Source organism: Alexandromys fortis, unplaced genomic scaffold, assembly GCF_014885135.2.
Source record: "Alexandromys fortis isolate MF-2015 unplaced genomic scaffold, M_Fortis_MF-2015_v1.1 scaffold_143, whole genome shotgun sequence".
In the NCBI taxonomy this organism is placed as follows: Eukaryota; Metazoa; Chordata; class Mammalia; order Rodentia; family Cricetidae; genus Alexandromys; species Alexandromys fortis.
Window position 1 is genome coordinate 4,070,191 of NW_026068044.1, and position 15,108 is coordinate 4,085,298.

The window sequence follows — 15,108 nt, forward strand, 5'->3', positions numbered from 1 at the left end:
TAAGAGGCGCTCTTTATCTGTACATGTGTTCGGATCACAGTATAGATGAGTACCAGCGGGTCTCTCTGCTACTCCCATTGGGTCACTCCCAGGAGACAGTCTTGTGCAGATTTCGGGACCACGCCACTATGGACACATGGGAGATTAACGGCCTGTTTGTAGTGGAAACATGGTGCATCTGTCACGGCGGAACAACACGGACAGGATGCTGTGGATGATTGCAGAGCCGAGAGTCCCTGATTATAGAGAAATATGTCTCTGGGCCGGATAGAAGACGGGGTCTTGGTGTCTTTTCTCTTCTTGACAGGGAGGGGGCACGTTTCATAAATGGAGGTGGGAAAGTCTGACTGAGGACGGCACAGCTGAGGTTTGGGGGATGCGTTCTGAAGCTGCATCCAGTTGGTATCATTTTCCACCTCATTCCAAAGAGAAATGGAAAGAGGCTCTGCCAAGATCTGACTTTCACTTCTGCAAAGTATTCCAAAACTTTCTATTTATTTTTTTTCCTCATTTCTGAAACACAGTCTGAATGGCTCTGAAGGAGCTTTAGTCTTTTGGGGTCTGAGCTACAGTGACATGAAAGGGCAGCGTGCTGGCCAGGGTTCAGCACATATGGTTTCAGAAAAGTCCTTTGAGAGAGTGCAGCGGAAATAGACAAGAATCCACATTCATGTGTCATCAAAGGGGCCGAAAGAGCACCCAGGGTGGCCGCAGTGTGCAACAGCCGGCCTCTAAAAGGCACCTGCAGTCCTTGGGAACATCGGGAGGGGCTGGGAGGAAGAAAGGCTTTCTGGGGACTACAGCAGCAAAATTTGTCACCGGTGTACAAAGGGACACGAGAAGGAGATCTCCTACCAGGACATTGCTAGATCAAACCCCGCTTCAAGAATGCTTAAACTGGGTCTCTCTGTTCCTTGAATGCCCTGATTTCTGTGCTGAGAGAGGGGAGCTGTGGAGACGGCTCCAGCCCAGTGCTGGACTACAGAACTGGATCACAACAAGCCTTAGATGTTTAGAGCCCGAGAAAGGAAATTGTTCCCTTGTCGGTTGTAGATGGTTAGCAGAACACCAGGACAGCCTAGTGCACAGTGAGTCCCAGTGGGATATAAACCATATTTTCCCAGGTGCCACCCGCTGCAGGATCTGAAAAGGACTCTGTTCCTATTTCCTGTCCTTTATGGGACAGGTTTGAGAGCGCATCCACAGTTTGAGCAGGCTGAGGAGAAGCCACCCTCCCAAAGCAGAAGCTGATGGCTATCCCAGATCCCAGAAATGGGGTGTCATTTGCCAGAAGGGAACAGAGGTTGCAAACTCATGACCAAGGTACCTTTCAGCTCAGCCTTCTGAACTCAGATCTGAGAGAAGGTAGCTGATGTAAGACACACACAGCCCACGAACTGACACAGAAAGCCAGGGTCTGTCAACGACCATGTCCCCGGGGGACAAACAACTTCCCACTGTAGAGAGCATTCTGGCCTCAACAGAAGAGAAGAACACAGACTGTGGGGCCCGAGGAAAGTTTGGGCAGTGCCTGACAATGGCTAAATCCTAAAGGACTAACATATTTAGATATCGATGGTTTTAAAAGGTAATATCAGTTGGCCTTCCAGAAGAGGGTTGAGAGGTGTTGCGAGATGCCTACCCATTTAGAGAATTTGCCACAGAGGATTTAAAAGGGTTTTTGTTGTGTTTTTGTTCCCTGTAATGACAGCGCTTTCAGAAGCGATGCAAACTATGAATAGAAATAATAATATTTAGTAATCCAGTCACAAGGGGAACTGTCAAAAGCTCATAGTCCTATTTAATTTGGGTCCAATTTTAGATTATTTTCCCCCAACAAAAAAAAAGTAATAAAGATTGTGGTTAAAAAACCTCTCCCCTCCCACCTCTTTTTCAAAACACACATTCCATAATTAGAACTAATTTTTTCTTCCATTCTAATGAAATGACACGGATGCCTGACGATTTCAAAGAGACGGGTAATGCATAACAGAGCCTTGCCAGGAGCTTCGGCTTTGTCCTCAGTAGACCACTCTGTGTAGGCCGCACAGATACAACCAAGTCTTGACTTTGGGATGTTTTCACTCTGTCCTGCCATTGGGTGGACCAGTGTGGGAGCACTGGGCTGTCATGGCTGTTTCTGTTTGTGCTGGAGGTGGGTCAGTGAGGGGTGTGTTGGGGTATCAGATGAGATGAGTAAGATGTTGCTTACCTTCCAGCTCCCGGAAAATCTGGAAGGGAAGAGCTCTGCGGAGTTTGGAGAGCTTGGAAAACGTCAAACTCAAATCTAGCAATTATCTATTTCCAAAAGAAAGTTGTTTGTTAGGCTAGGGATGTAGTTCAGTCATTGAATATGTGCACAAGGCCTTCGGTTTGATCCTCAGCGCTGCAAGAAAATGAAAGCTACCCAGGAGAAGGGGAAATGACTTGGTGTCCTGAAGAGTTCGAAGCTGCAGTAGCCACTGTCTACTGCAGGGAGAAGCTTCTGTGGTGTGTGCTGCGAGGTGCATTGATGTATCTATGGCGATAAGAAATCACTGGGCGTTGGTTCACTACTCTGTCAGTCTGGCAGAGTAATAGTGGTAGGTCCTCTCCCATGGCCTATGAGCTGTCTAGCCGCAGGCTCGTGACCCCACAATGGTTCCAGGCATGAGTTTTATGCAGGGAGCAGGGCTTTCATCCTCTCAGAAAATGGTTTGCTATTCCCATGATATTTGTGCCACTATTGTACCAGTGGGGATGTCTTATCAGGTCAGACGTTATCGTATTGCTCAGGTTGATTAATGCAGAGACCGCTGCTGGGCAAAATACAGAGAATAAGAGACGAGAACATTCAGGCTGTTTAAGGCTCTCATCTATATCAGTCCTCTCCTCCAAAGGCTCAGGGATGATTTGGGGAAGAAGGGATAGGAAAACTGTTAAGAACCAGAAGTGGTGTATAAATGCAAGGAGACAGTGTCCTATAGACATAACAGGATAGCTACGCATATTATTATTATTGTGACAGCATGTACAATCCCCATACAAGCTCAAACCAAATCTCGACACAAAGGGGGATACATGGACATGAAATCCCTTCTTTATCTGAGTAGCTATTGACAACTGATAATTGCTGGGGAAAAGTTTTCCTTAAGAAGGTAGCTTTCGTTAAATTGATTGCCTGCTAATGGAAGGCCACACACCCACGAATATACAAATGGAACTTGGTGGGTGAAAACAGAGGACATGAGCTTGGCTGGGTAGGGAAAGAATATGCATGTCTGGGTGGAGTTGGAGGAGGGCTCAATATGACCAAAACAGTTTAATGAAATTCTCAATAAACTAACTAAAAAAAGAGAGATGTAAGGCTCGGGATGAATCAGGGTGCTAAATTATATATATATTTTCATGTTCTCCATTCTTTGTACACTGGAATTTGGGGGTTTTATAGTAAAAAGATTGCCCCTGTAGAGCTAGATAATTCCTAAAGAATATAGCCTAGCCTATAACCCTCCACTTTGGTATACAATTAATTAAGAGCCCCACCCCTAATCAGAATCTCTGTTAAAGCCTCATAGAGCAAACCAATATTCCTCCTGCCCTAAGTCACTCCAAGATTGGACAATTAGGGACCAACCCAACAGTAGCCCCAAGAACAGAGTGTCTTAGGCTATCAAACCTTTAAAATGATTTGGTATACCTATCATGCCTAGTCAACCCCATTCCCCGTAAATCCGAATGGAGGTTGAGAACATATTGTCTCCTGTTTTCTGCTGTGACTAACTCAGTCCTCCCCCGTTTGACCTTGCACAGTGTGCTTTGCCTCCTGCGTGTCAGAATCTGTGAGTATAGCTGTCTTTCTTCTGCCTGGTACTGTCTGTGTCTCATTCCGCCCAGCGCTAGCATAGACCCCAGCGCAGACTTAACCCACAGGTCTATGCACTAAACTGGTAGCTTCCCCCAAGGCAATGCTAATGGAGAGGGTCAGTCAACCTCTGAGCCATGGCTGCAGAGATGGGGTGAAGCCACTACGAATCAGTATCTGTAAAGGCACATCTATGGGATTCTGCTCATAGTCATCTATTCACTCAAATCAACATAGAAGGGAGTGCATGATTGTTTAAAGGATAGAGAAACTTGCACGTGGGCCTGGTCCTGAGCCTGATCCGTGGGTTCCACAAGGTAATAAAAGATGACCGACCTCTGACACATGAGCAGTGGCATGCCTGTATTGGCATGCATATGTGTGTGTACGCACATGTGTGTGTGTGCATGCACATATACACACACACTAAACAAACAAGCAAATCACCAATAAGGAAACATGAAGAGTACCCAGATGCTCTGGATAGACTATCAGTAAAACTCATCTTGATTGAATCCTACCGTGCAATGGGAACTTTCTCACGGATAGGGTAGTTTGTTAATGATTGGCTGTTGCGATGAACTAACAACATAGTTGGTCAATAGGTTATCATTGGAGTAAACCCATGACCAAAGCTAGGCTGGTCTGCAATTGCCTGCAACCTCTAGCACGGTTTCAACACTCTACAGAGTCCCCAGCAGCAAAAGGTCCCTCGCCAGTCTCAGCCTCTTAGCCTTTGGATCTTACTGTATTCAGAAGCATGATCTGAATAAAATCTTATTTTTTTTTTCATAAAACCACCAGCCCGTGGTATTTAATCCTAGCAACAGAAAGTAGAATCAGATATCATGAGAAGAAGAATAGCTCGAAACAAATCAAGAGAGACTTCTCTTTAAAACTTCCCCCTTTTTGATCTAGCAACTTCAATTCTGGAAACTTATCTTTAGGAGATAGGCATGTCAAATCTCTTTGAGAATATTTTTACGTTGCCCGTAAGGTGGCGTTTAAAAAAAATCAGTTTAAAGAGGCAGTATAAGATTTGTTAATTATATAATGATAGAATCACATTCTGTACTACCCAGCAGTCACCTGGCACTGTGTTTTATGCCACAAGAAACAATAATATAAATAATAATAATATATGTTATAATATAAATAATATAAATATAAAAGGCAATTAATGAAACAGTGTTATTTTAGAATTCCTTTTCACAGAGTGCACACAGACATTCACGCAGAGATTACAATGAGGCGTTATGGTTGAGTCATGTCACTACAGTTGGCCCATGCACGAGTTGGTTTTTCTATGTTTTCTGGATTATTTATGATGAACAGGTATACTAATGTCTTGCAGTTCTCAGGCTGGGCTCTCTCTTGCCAATGATTGGGAAGCCTTGAACGCCCCAAGGATATCTATGGAAGTAGTGGGTGAAGTTAGAGCGATGCTCACTCCCCAAAGATCAGAGAGCTTTCCGCGTAGCGAGAATTTGGTTAGGACAAAGGCCATGAACATGTTTTCCAGGCTCGACAAGCTATAAGAGTTCCCCACACTTGGCAAGGCGGAGCCCACGTCCTCTCCAGTGGCTAGAGACTCACTCAGCAACAGGAGTTTGATAAGGTGAGAGCTGAGACGGAGGACGCTGTGCTATGATCCCGTTAGAGCAGAAAATTCATAATTAGCAACAGCAGGGTTGCAAAACAAAGCCAGAAGAGAACTAAAGGGGCGGCGGGGGGGGGGGAGGTGGAGAACATCATCCCCCAGCAAAAAGAGAACAATCACACAGAGGAACAATGAGACAGACAGCCCTTTAGTGACCACGCGTGAGTACTCACGTGAAATATCTCGTGGAGATTCAGTGCAAGGACCAAACTATATGTTTGCAAGGCATAATCATAAAGAAGTAAAGATACAAGGAATGGAAAGCAATATTGATTCCCTCCCAAATCTCCTTTCATTAGGAAGGCACCGTGTCCTCCTGTTTCAGGATGGGAACAAGGCTACCTGGCCCTTTTCCAGACTCAACGGCAGTGTCAAAGACCTAGGAAACCAGGTGCGTGTCAAGTAAGTGCCCTGAAATTACTCGCTGCACATCATTGAAGTTGTACAGATTTTTGCAATTATGGAGACTTACTATTACAGTGCAGGTCCCTACCCCCAAGTCTTAAGGCAGCGGCAGGCACAAGGCAGCTGCTCTCTGACAAATAACGTGTGACAATTTCATAATGCCAGGCTCAGAAAGCTCATTAGGCCACACGCATGGTGCCACAGAAGCACGGAAGGGCTTCCCACGGTTTGTGAAAATGCAATTAGGCAAGCCACAGGCATCTGTGAAGATGGTGCTTTTTGCTCCAGATGGGCGTAACCTCCGGGTACCCCAGAGCTCTCCCAAGGACAGTTTCTCTCGGTGTCAGTGACTTGAACACACACCTGAGAAGGTCTTTATGCTTTTGCGGGAGAAAGCCGTGCCAGATGAGTAGGTTAAACTGAGCGTGGCTGCGAGATTTATTTAGACCTTTCTGCATGCCACCAGCTACTGAAGGAAAGGGTCAGAACGTCTTTGTCTTTCGTCCTACAAAGTGGTCCTGCTTTCTGACCACATGCAGCGTTTCTAAATGTCTTATTGGCCTAGAAAGGTTTGCCTACAAGATTGTCTCTAGGTGTTAGGTGTGCAATAACACCACTGGATCCTGGAAGAATTGGCCTCACCACTACACCCTCTATGGACAAAAAGCTTCTTCCTTGGGAGCTGAGTGACTCTATTGGTGTGTGACCTACAAGCTCATGACTCACTTGGCAGTGGAAAGATCCACAGAACATGTCACTATACTGTCTGGTCCTAATTCTGTAGGGAGAAGGCCCCAGTTGAGGGGCCCTTTAGGATGAACTAAGATGGGAAATGAGACAGTCTCTAGAATCCAACAGATTGAAACTTGGCACACTGTAGGTGATGCGCTGTCTTCCTCTTCCATGGTATGTGCCAGTATTAGCATCTCTGGGGGCCCAGTACTCCATTTTTAGTAGGGTAGAATCATTTTCCTAGTGAAGGTTTATGAGCATTGACTGGATTTGGCAGTGCATTTTGGGAAAGTGTCCACTTGTGAGTTCCTCACGCTCATCCACTTTTCCTTGTCACCTTTTCTTTATATGCTCTTCTGCTCTGGAGGCCTCTTAAACCCCATGAACTTTGAATCAGAGGAAAACAATACGTTGAATTTTTACCCTTTGATGAAAAGACAAAACAGAACAAATCCTTGATTCAAGGAACAACAGGAGATGCTTTTCACAGGGAAACTTGAGAAGGGAAGCTTCCTATGTTCTCGGAGAACCACACCCTGTTCCCACTGCCCTTCCAGACTGTCTGGAGATGCCCTGGCCTGAGGAGGGATGAGGCGCCCATGGGTAGGGCAGCCCAAGAGGTTAGATGGGGTCCTCCAAAGGAGAGTTTGTCACCAGTACTCATAATCCTAACTGTTCTCGACTCCAAATGCCAAACACTAGCTATGCTTAACCTAAAGAGTAGATGAATGGGCCAGGCCAGGCGGTGGTGGCACTGGCTTTTAATCCCAGCACTCGGGAGGCAGAGGTAGGCAGATTTCTGTGAGTTCGAGGCCAGCCTGGTCTACAAGAGCTAGTAGATGAATGTGTCACAAGGATGGATATCAGGAACCGTGGGCATATAAGCATTGAGTGTCCACAGACACTGGGTACCAAGAATGCCAGCTGAGGCCTCACTACCTGGTCAGGGTGTCTCTGCCATGGGTCAGGTGTCTCTGGCTATCGGCATCGTGTCTGCAGGGGAGGCTGTGGATGTCTCCTGGGATGCTGCAGATGGTGCTTGTGCCTTGGCATCAGGGAGAGTCCTAACGAGGTAGACACAGGTTGGGATCTCTCGTGTGTCAAGTATGGGCTACCCACATCTATCCTGAGGTACACTTCAGGCCTGCATTCTTCCATATCACCAGGGCCCATGTTGCCATGGAGAAAGGAGTCCCTATGGAAAACTAAAACTAGAACCATCCTGATGAGTGACCACAACTATGGGGGACTCTTGTCTCCCCTCAGCTTTGAAAGTAGCCAGAACAGAATAAGGGTTCTAGGACAAATGACCTGCATATTCACTTCTGGAAGGGACCAGGGACCCAAGGACCCTCTTATGATAGCCAAAGGAGGTTAGTATAAGATGGCATTAGAGTAGAAGGGCCAGGCACTGTCACCTGAGCCTTTATGTGTTATGGGACTTTCTGGGCTCTGTTGGGGGCAGGAAAAGTTCTCTAAAAGATTTGGGGCCTGAGGCATCCTGTGGTCAGGTGGGAGAGGTGCCACAGGGCCAGCGGGCTTTGATGGAGGGGAAGAATAGCACTTAGGGCTTGCCTGTGCTGAGAGAGGTACCGCATGGACCTCCCTTCAGGACCCATGCTGCTGAAGAAACTGCCAGAAGAATGGGAATGGGGGACATTTAAAACCCCGCCCCCCCCACTTACAGTCAGCACTGAAGGAGGTGACCCAGCTCAGAAAGACAAATGCCATATGCTCTCCCTCATAGGTGGATCCTAAGTTTGGCTTTTCAGATTTCTTTATTTAAATCGGTGTGTCTGTAGACACCAGTAAATTGGCATTTAAAAAAGAGCTAGGAAAGGGGCTAAGGGAGGGAGATATAGTAAAGCATGGGGCATCTGGAAGTAGCGGAGGATACTAGGTTGAAAGTTAAAGTGAGTGCAGGGAGGTTAACAAAAGCTAAAGATGCATGGGAAAAGCCCCATACAACCACCGCTTTCTACATACAGTATGGAGGAATCAGCATGGGAGCGAGTTGGGGGCTATCCTTGCTGGCTCGTGTTCATAGTAACAGAATACACTATGCATTGTATTCAGGGATGAACTCATCAAGGGGCTACTCAGCTCTAAACAACACATGCTACAGCCACGCCCTGCCAGGCAGGACATACCCACTGTAAAACGCTGACACCATTGTCTTGGGAGACATTGTCGACCTTTTGCTCGTTTGTTTACGAAATGTATTTAAGGTGTATTTATTTTTATTGCATGTATATGAGTATTCTGCCTGCACGAATATATGTGAAACACATGCATGTATTGCGTCAGACGAGGCCAGAGGAAGGCACTGGATGCCCTGGAACTGGGACTACAAGTATTTATGAGACACATGTGATTGTAGAACCCAACCTGTGTCTTCTGCAAGACCAGCAAGAACTCTTAACCAATGAGCCGGCTCTCCAGCCAATCAAAACCCGTTTTTATTTGTTATTGTCTATGTGATGTGTGTGGGGTGTGGGAATGCAAAAGCACATGTGTGGAGGTCAGAAAGCAACTTTGTGTATCCCCTTTATCTCCTTTTATTGACTTACAGCTCCACCTAGGACTTTGAGTACTATATTGAATAGATATGGAGAGTATGGACAGCCTCGTCTTGTTCCTGATTATAGTGGAATCGCACTGAGTTTCTCTCCATTTAGTTGGCTGTTGGCTTGCTATACATTGCCTTTATTATGTTTAGATATGTCCCTTGTATCCTTGACCTCTACAAGACTTTTATCATGAAGGGGGGTTGGATTTTGCTGAAGGCTTTTTTTTAGCATCTAATGAGATGATCATGTGTTTTTTTTTTTTTCTTCCACCTTTATTGGAGTTCCTAGGATCAAACTAACAGTATCAGGCTTACACAGTAAGTGCCTTTACATGCCAAGCTATTTCTATGGCCCTAGACTACTGCCTTGTGGTTGGATTGGAGGCTCATTGCATGGGAGACAGTAATAGCTGGTACTCTAAGTCTTGTCAAAACGCATGGACGGGAAGGCAAGGACACAGTGGGAACATAATCCATCGTCTTCTTAAGTGGATGTGTCAAACTCCTTCCAAATATTTGCATTTATTCCAATAGACTAGAACTGCTCTCGGGCGGGGGCAGAGCGGTTGCTTTAGCCGAGGATTGCATTTAATGCAGGGACGCATATCTGATCAAAGTGCTGAGGACCAATGACTGTTGAGCACCCAGACTAAACGGGTCATCCGTGACAGTACCCAAACGGTCCAGGGAACATTTCAGAAGAGGAGACGGAGACATCACTAGAGCTCGGGGATGGGGAAGAGAGCTAGATATGGCACGATTGTGTCAATCACGTATACACAGCGGCTGTGGACACACACCTGCACAAAATGGAGCATTTCAAGGTTCCATCATGGAAAGAGGGGGTGCTCTCAAGGCCACACCCCTCCCAAGGCTCCACAGCTGGTTAAATGGTTAAGTGTTGCTGGAGGCAGGAGCATCATTCCCACTAAAGATGTAGCCTCTGGGGGACTTTCTGGAAAGAGTGGGTTTAGAGGAAATGGGTGAGAATAACAAAAGATACTGGGGTGAATATAACCACAAATATAATGTGTGTGTGTGTGTGTGTGTAAAGGGAAAGACAAAATTGCAGAGGTGGAGCTCTGTGTTTATATTTCTCAAACATCTGAGCAGCCATCTTGAAAATGGGAATTTACTATGTGAGCTATCTCAGTAAGAGGTGATTTCATCCCCCACTGGGTATCTAACGATACCTGAAGGTATTTGGGAGTTTTATAACCTGTAGGAAAGACCTTGTGGTGCTCTTGACTTCTGGAGAGTTCAGGCCAGCTTTGCTGAAAACAGCAGGCCAACCTCCACAGCAAGGAGCTATCCAGGCCTGATTATCAGTGTGGCCAGGCCTGAGAGCCTGTGTGGTATGTGGGAGTTTTTCGGGGTTCAGTGTAATTACCCCGATACACCTGTGTGCTGTGACGATCGGTCAGAGGACCTGGAGCTGGAACTGGAGCCCAGGGAGTATGGTTCTGACCAGATAACGAGGCAGTCTTCAGAGCTGCCGTGACAGACAGGGAGACTCCATACAAGAGCAAGGTCAGCTCCACGGACTAGAATTAAGGACACCTATTTGTCCCTGTTCCTTCTCTCTCCTCTATATTGCATACTTAAGAGGCACGGAAGAGCTGTCCTGGCCCACTAGGTCAGATTCAGGGTGAATCTACAACCCAGAAGCCGCGTAAACCCACTTGCTCTGTTAGTCAACATCAGCCTTCTATTTTTCAGAGAAGGGATTTTGCTGCCCACCTCTACCTCCAGCTGGCCACTGGACACCATCTACAGATATGTTAGACTTCACCGCTGGGGAGATGCCACACCACCAAGAGGTTGGAAGTGCCTTTTCTAGCTTGCAGATGAAACACTTATGAACAGAAAAGGGGGCCACTGGGAAAGAAAGCTGAGAACTGTCAGGGACGCACCGGTGGTCTCTGAGCGGACTCCGGGACTGGTGGCCGTGGAGAACCTACAGTGATGGCATTCTTGAGAGAAGAGTCAGTCTTAGGGTTCTGATATGGAATGAAGAAGGCAATCAAAAGCCTAGTGCCCCCCCCCATACCTTCTGCATTTAGAGGATGTAAAACTCACTCAGGGGCAGCTCTGGCCTGACACAGAGAACCTGGGACAATTCCCTGAGTCACTTCAGCCCTTGAAAATGGGTATCATTTCAAAGACATGATGCCCATTCCTGCTCTGCAGAGAAGATCATCCTGGAAGACGGTGGATCTATGGATAGGCTGTGATGAGACCCCAATGGGATGTGCCGGGAGGGTTCCAGGATGGATTGACACCCATGTACACAAGCTGTGCTTAAGGAAAAGGCAGGCTGGGAGGAGATTTTCGGCCTGAAATGATGGCAGAAAAAAAAAAAAACCTGCAAATTGCTCAAGTTGACATTATCTGCCATCCGTGAAATGGAGAGAGAGTTCGAGAAAAATGAAGCATGCTACAGCGTCTTTCATACTGAATGGCAGGGCAGTGGCATCCTCCTCGCCACAGCCAAAGTACACAGCATTTTACAGACCCTCGGTAAATTATGATTGCCATTATCCCGTAAGTCTGGCTACAGTACTTCAGAAGCATCAGTGATTGCTAGAAACCGGCTTCTTGAAGTGTCCTTGAAACAGGACCCAGTCAACTATGTGGTTACTGGTGACCACCCCCCCCCCATGGGAGCCCTGTTCACTCTGTGTTCTTTTATCACTCTCTGTAATCACCTCCTCAAGGCCCTCTCCCATTGGTCCCTGGCTGTACTTTCTAGGGCTGGAAAGCTTTTGGAATGGCTTCCTGTCATGGTTTTTCTGAGGCCACTCTCAGGCAACTTTCAGATACTACTTCAAATCTCAACGGTTTTCAACAGTAAAGGTTTGCAGCATCATTGACAGACCTGTGAGAGATGTGTCCAGGACCCAAATGAATGCTGGAGACAGCAGTGAGTTCTACATACACTGTATTTTTTTTCTATACAAACATTCTTATCATAAAGTTTAATTTAAGAACTGTACAGTAAGAGATTGAAAATACTAATGAAAAGCAATTAATATAGCAGTATATTATATCGGAAGTTATATGAATTTGGCCTTATCTCTCTCAACATATTGTACTGTAAATTATGTATTGTGTATTGTAAATTGTAACAAACTCAGCATATATTTTCATTATTAAGAAACTAACTTTCAGCTTTCACTAAAAGGCAGTAATTTGTAGGCTTCTATTCAGCATGTCCAAATTAGGAGACGATCTCTGTTTTCTGGGGCCACTATTAAGTAAAATTATGATTTCTTGCACATACAAGCAGTAACGCGATGGTAAGCTAACCTGAAAACCAGGATCGTGCTACCAAGCAACCAGTGGGAGGGGAGTGTAAATAGTGAGGTGTAACATGAGGGGCTGGCTTGCTTGTTGGGGTTTCTGTCCCTCCCGGTACCCCACCGCCAGCAAGCCCCAAAGAAAATTACACAGAGATCTCTAGAAGTTATAAAGCTGATTGGCTTATTAGGTCAGGCTACTTATTAGCTCTTGTAGCTTATATTAACCCATTGTTCTTATCTATGTTAGCCATGTGGCTCAGTACCTTTTGCAGTGGGGCAGATCACATCCTGCTGCTTCAGTGGTCTGAGCAGGAGTGGGAGGAATCAACTTCCTCCTTCCCAGAATTCTCCTGTTCTCCTTCCATCATTCCTACTTCCTGTCTGGTTTTCCCACCTATACTTCCTGCTTGGCCAATCAGTGTTTATTTAAAACATGATTGACAGATTACAGACAATTCTCTTGCACCAGTGAGGATACTGGAGTTAAAGGCACGAGTCCCCTCTGAGGCAGGGACAGATCAAGACAACTTGAGATTCTACCATACTACACAGAACAACATGCAGGTGCGAGTTGTGGGTGGGTTATTTCTGGAGTTTAAGTTTTAAATTGCAGGTCAAGAAACTTGCATAAAGCCAAACATGACATCAGAGGAGACTCATGATTTCCTTACCCATCAACTGTGGCTTTGCTCAATGTTCTCTTATCCTTGGGACCCAGGCAGGAGAATGACTTGTATGGGAAAAAAAATATTTCGTGCAAATAATACACTTGTTATACTCTGCTTTCCTTTTGGGGTCGAGGGAGACTCGGAATTGGGTGGGACAGAGGCTCATCTTGCTACTGAAAACATCACAACGCTGTTTGTATGTTGCTAGCTGGCTGTCTGGCTAGCCTGTCCTTGACTTTACAACTGGCTGCTTTCTTTCTTCAATTCTTGTGTATGTGTGTATGGGGCGGGGTGGCTACACACAAGCTTTGTGGAGGAACAATCTTGACCATCATTCCTCAGACATTACCCAGCCCTCTCCTTTTGGTTTATTGCTTTGGAGAGCTTCTCTATTTTTGAGACAAGGTCTCTTATAGACTGGAATCTATCAAGCAGGGTGGGTTGCCTGTCAGAGAGGCCCAGGGATCCACCTATTTCTGCTTGCCCATCATTGAGATTACAAGAGTGTATTGCTATGTTCAGCTTTTTTTTAAAAAAAATATGGGTCCTAGGGGATTGAATTCACATCATCACACTTGTTAGGCACACTGTTTACCAACTAAACCATCTCCCTGGCTTCAGGTGGCCTTCTCATACATCTTTGTAACTGCTCAGTTTGGAGCACCTGCTATGCTCTCCTCGTCTGGAATGTACCCCATAGGTGTGGATCGGGCCCTCATGCAGACCCTGGTAGACATATGTACTCTGGTCTTCTTCCCCTTGAAGCATCTCATCCTGTCAAGTGCATGACCTCTTTTTCCTACGGGTAGAAACCCTCCGTGATACCATCATGTGTCCTTGACCCTAACGGTTAATGCTCTTACTGAGCCATGAGTTGTTCCAGCCTCTGAAGCTCACAAAGTCTCAAGAGGCAGAGGCCTTGGAGCTTCCAGTGTCAGTGATAAATTTCAAAGTCATCTGAGCTTTTGGTCAGTGTCCGTGTTCCCATGTATCTGCTGGTCCCCGCAGCAGTGTGTGTCACTGACTTAATGAGTGGAGGGTAAAGACCATAAAAGATGACCTCGGGCTTGCAGAGAAGAGATCTTTCTCCTTGTTTTATCTTGCCACCCTTTGAAACGTCACTCAAGTTTCAAAACTAGAAGAAGAAAAATAAATCAGAGAGAAGAGCTTACAAGCATCCTCAACTGTCCCGGATGACAGCTGTCCCACCTCCAAACTCCTAATAACACTTCCCCTTGTGGCATTCTAAAGTCAAGAACATTGCTACCCTGGAGTCAAGTCTCCAGGGGGCAGGGCTTCTCTGTCTTGTGACCAATAGTGATTTCCCCAGAGCTCATATTCTGCCCCATAACAGGCTCGTGGTTATTAGACCATCAAACATTTGCTTCCCCTCTCCTGACCACCCATGGACACTAGTCTCCCAGAAGGATAGTTGTTAAAGTCTGTGTCGTTTGAAGAACCATCAAGAGGTTGGCGACTTCTACTGCCCCAGGCTCAGATTGGCCCCATTTTAGCCCTTCCCCATCAGTGACGACATAAACCTCACAAAATAATTTCACCTGGAGTGGTTTTGTTTTCTGTGGGTTCCTCAGCCATCGCTGAGCCAAGTTCACCTACTCTCACTTCTTTTACCACGCCCCCCTCTGCTGTCCTTCTTCTCACGCACCAGGTGACTTGATTCTAAGAGGGTTAGTCTCAACATGGTGCTGGGTGTTTTCAGTGCCGTGTGCAGTCTGACCTCCACATACCTCGCACCCAGTAGGCCCACATGCCTTTAGAGACCCCTGCCTGTTCTTCCTCAAACCCTTGAGAAGGACATTCCTGCTTCAGTCCTAAAACAACGCAACCAAAACAAAACACACTTAGAAAGCAAGAGGGGGAAGGAAGGAGGGAGGGAGGGAGGGAGGGAGGGAGGGAGGGAGGGAGGG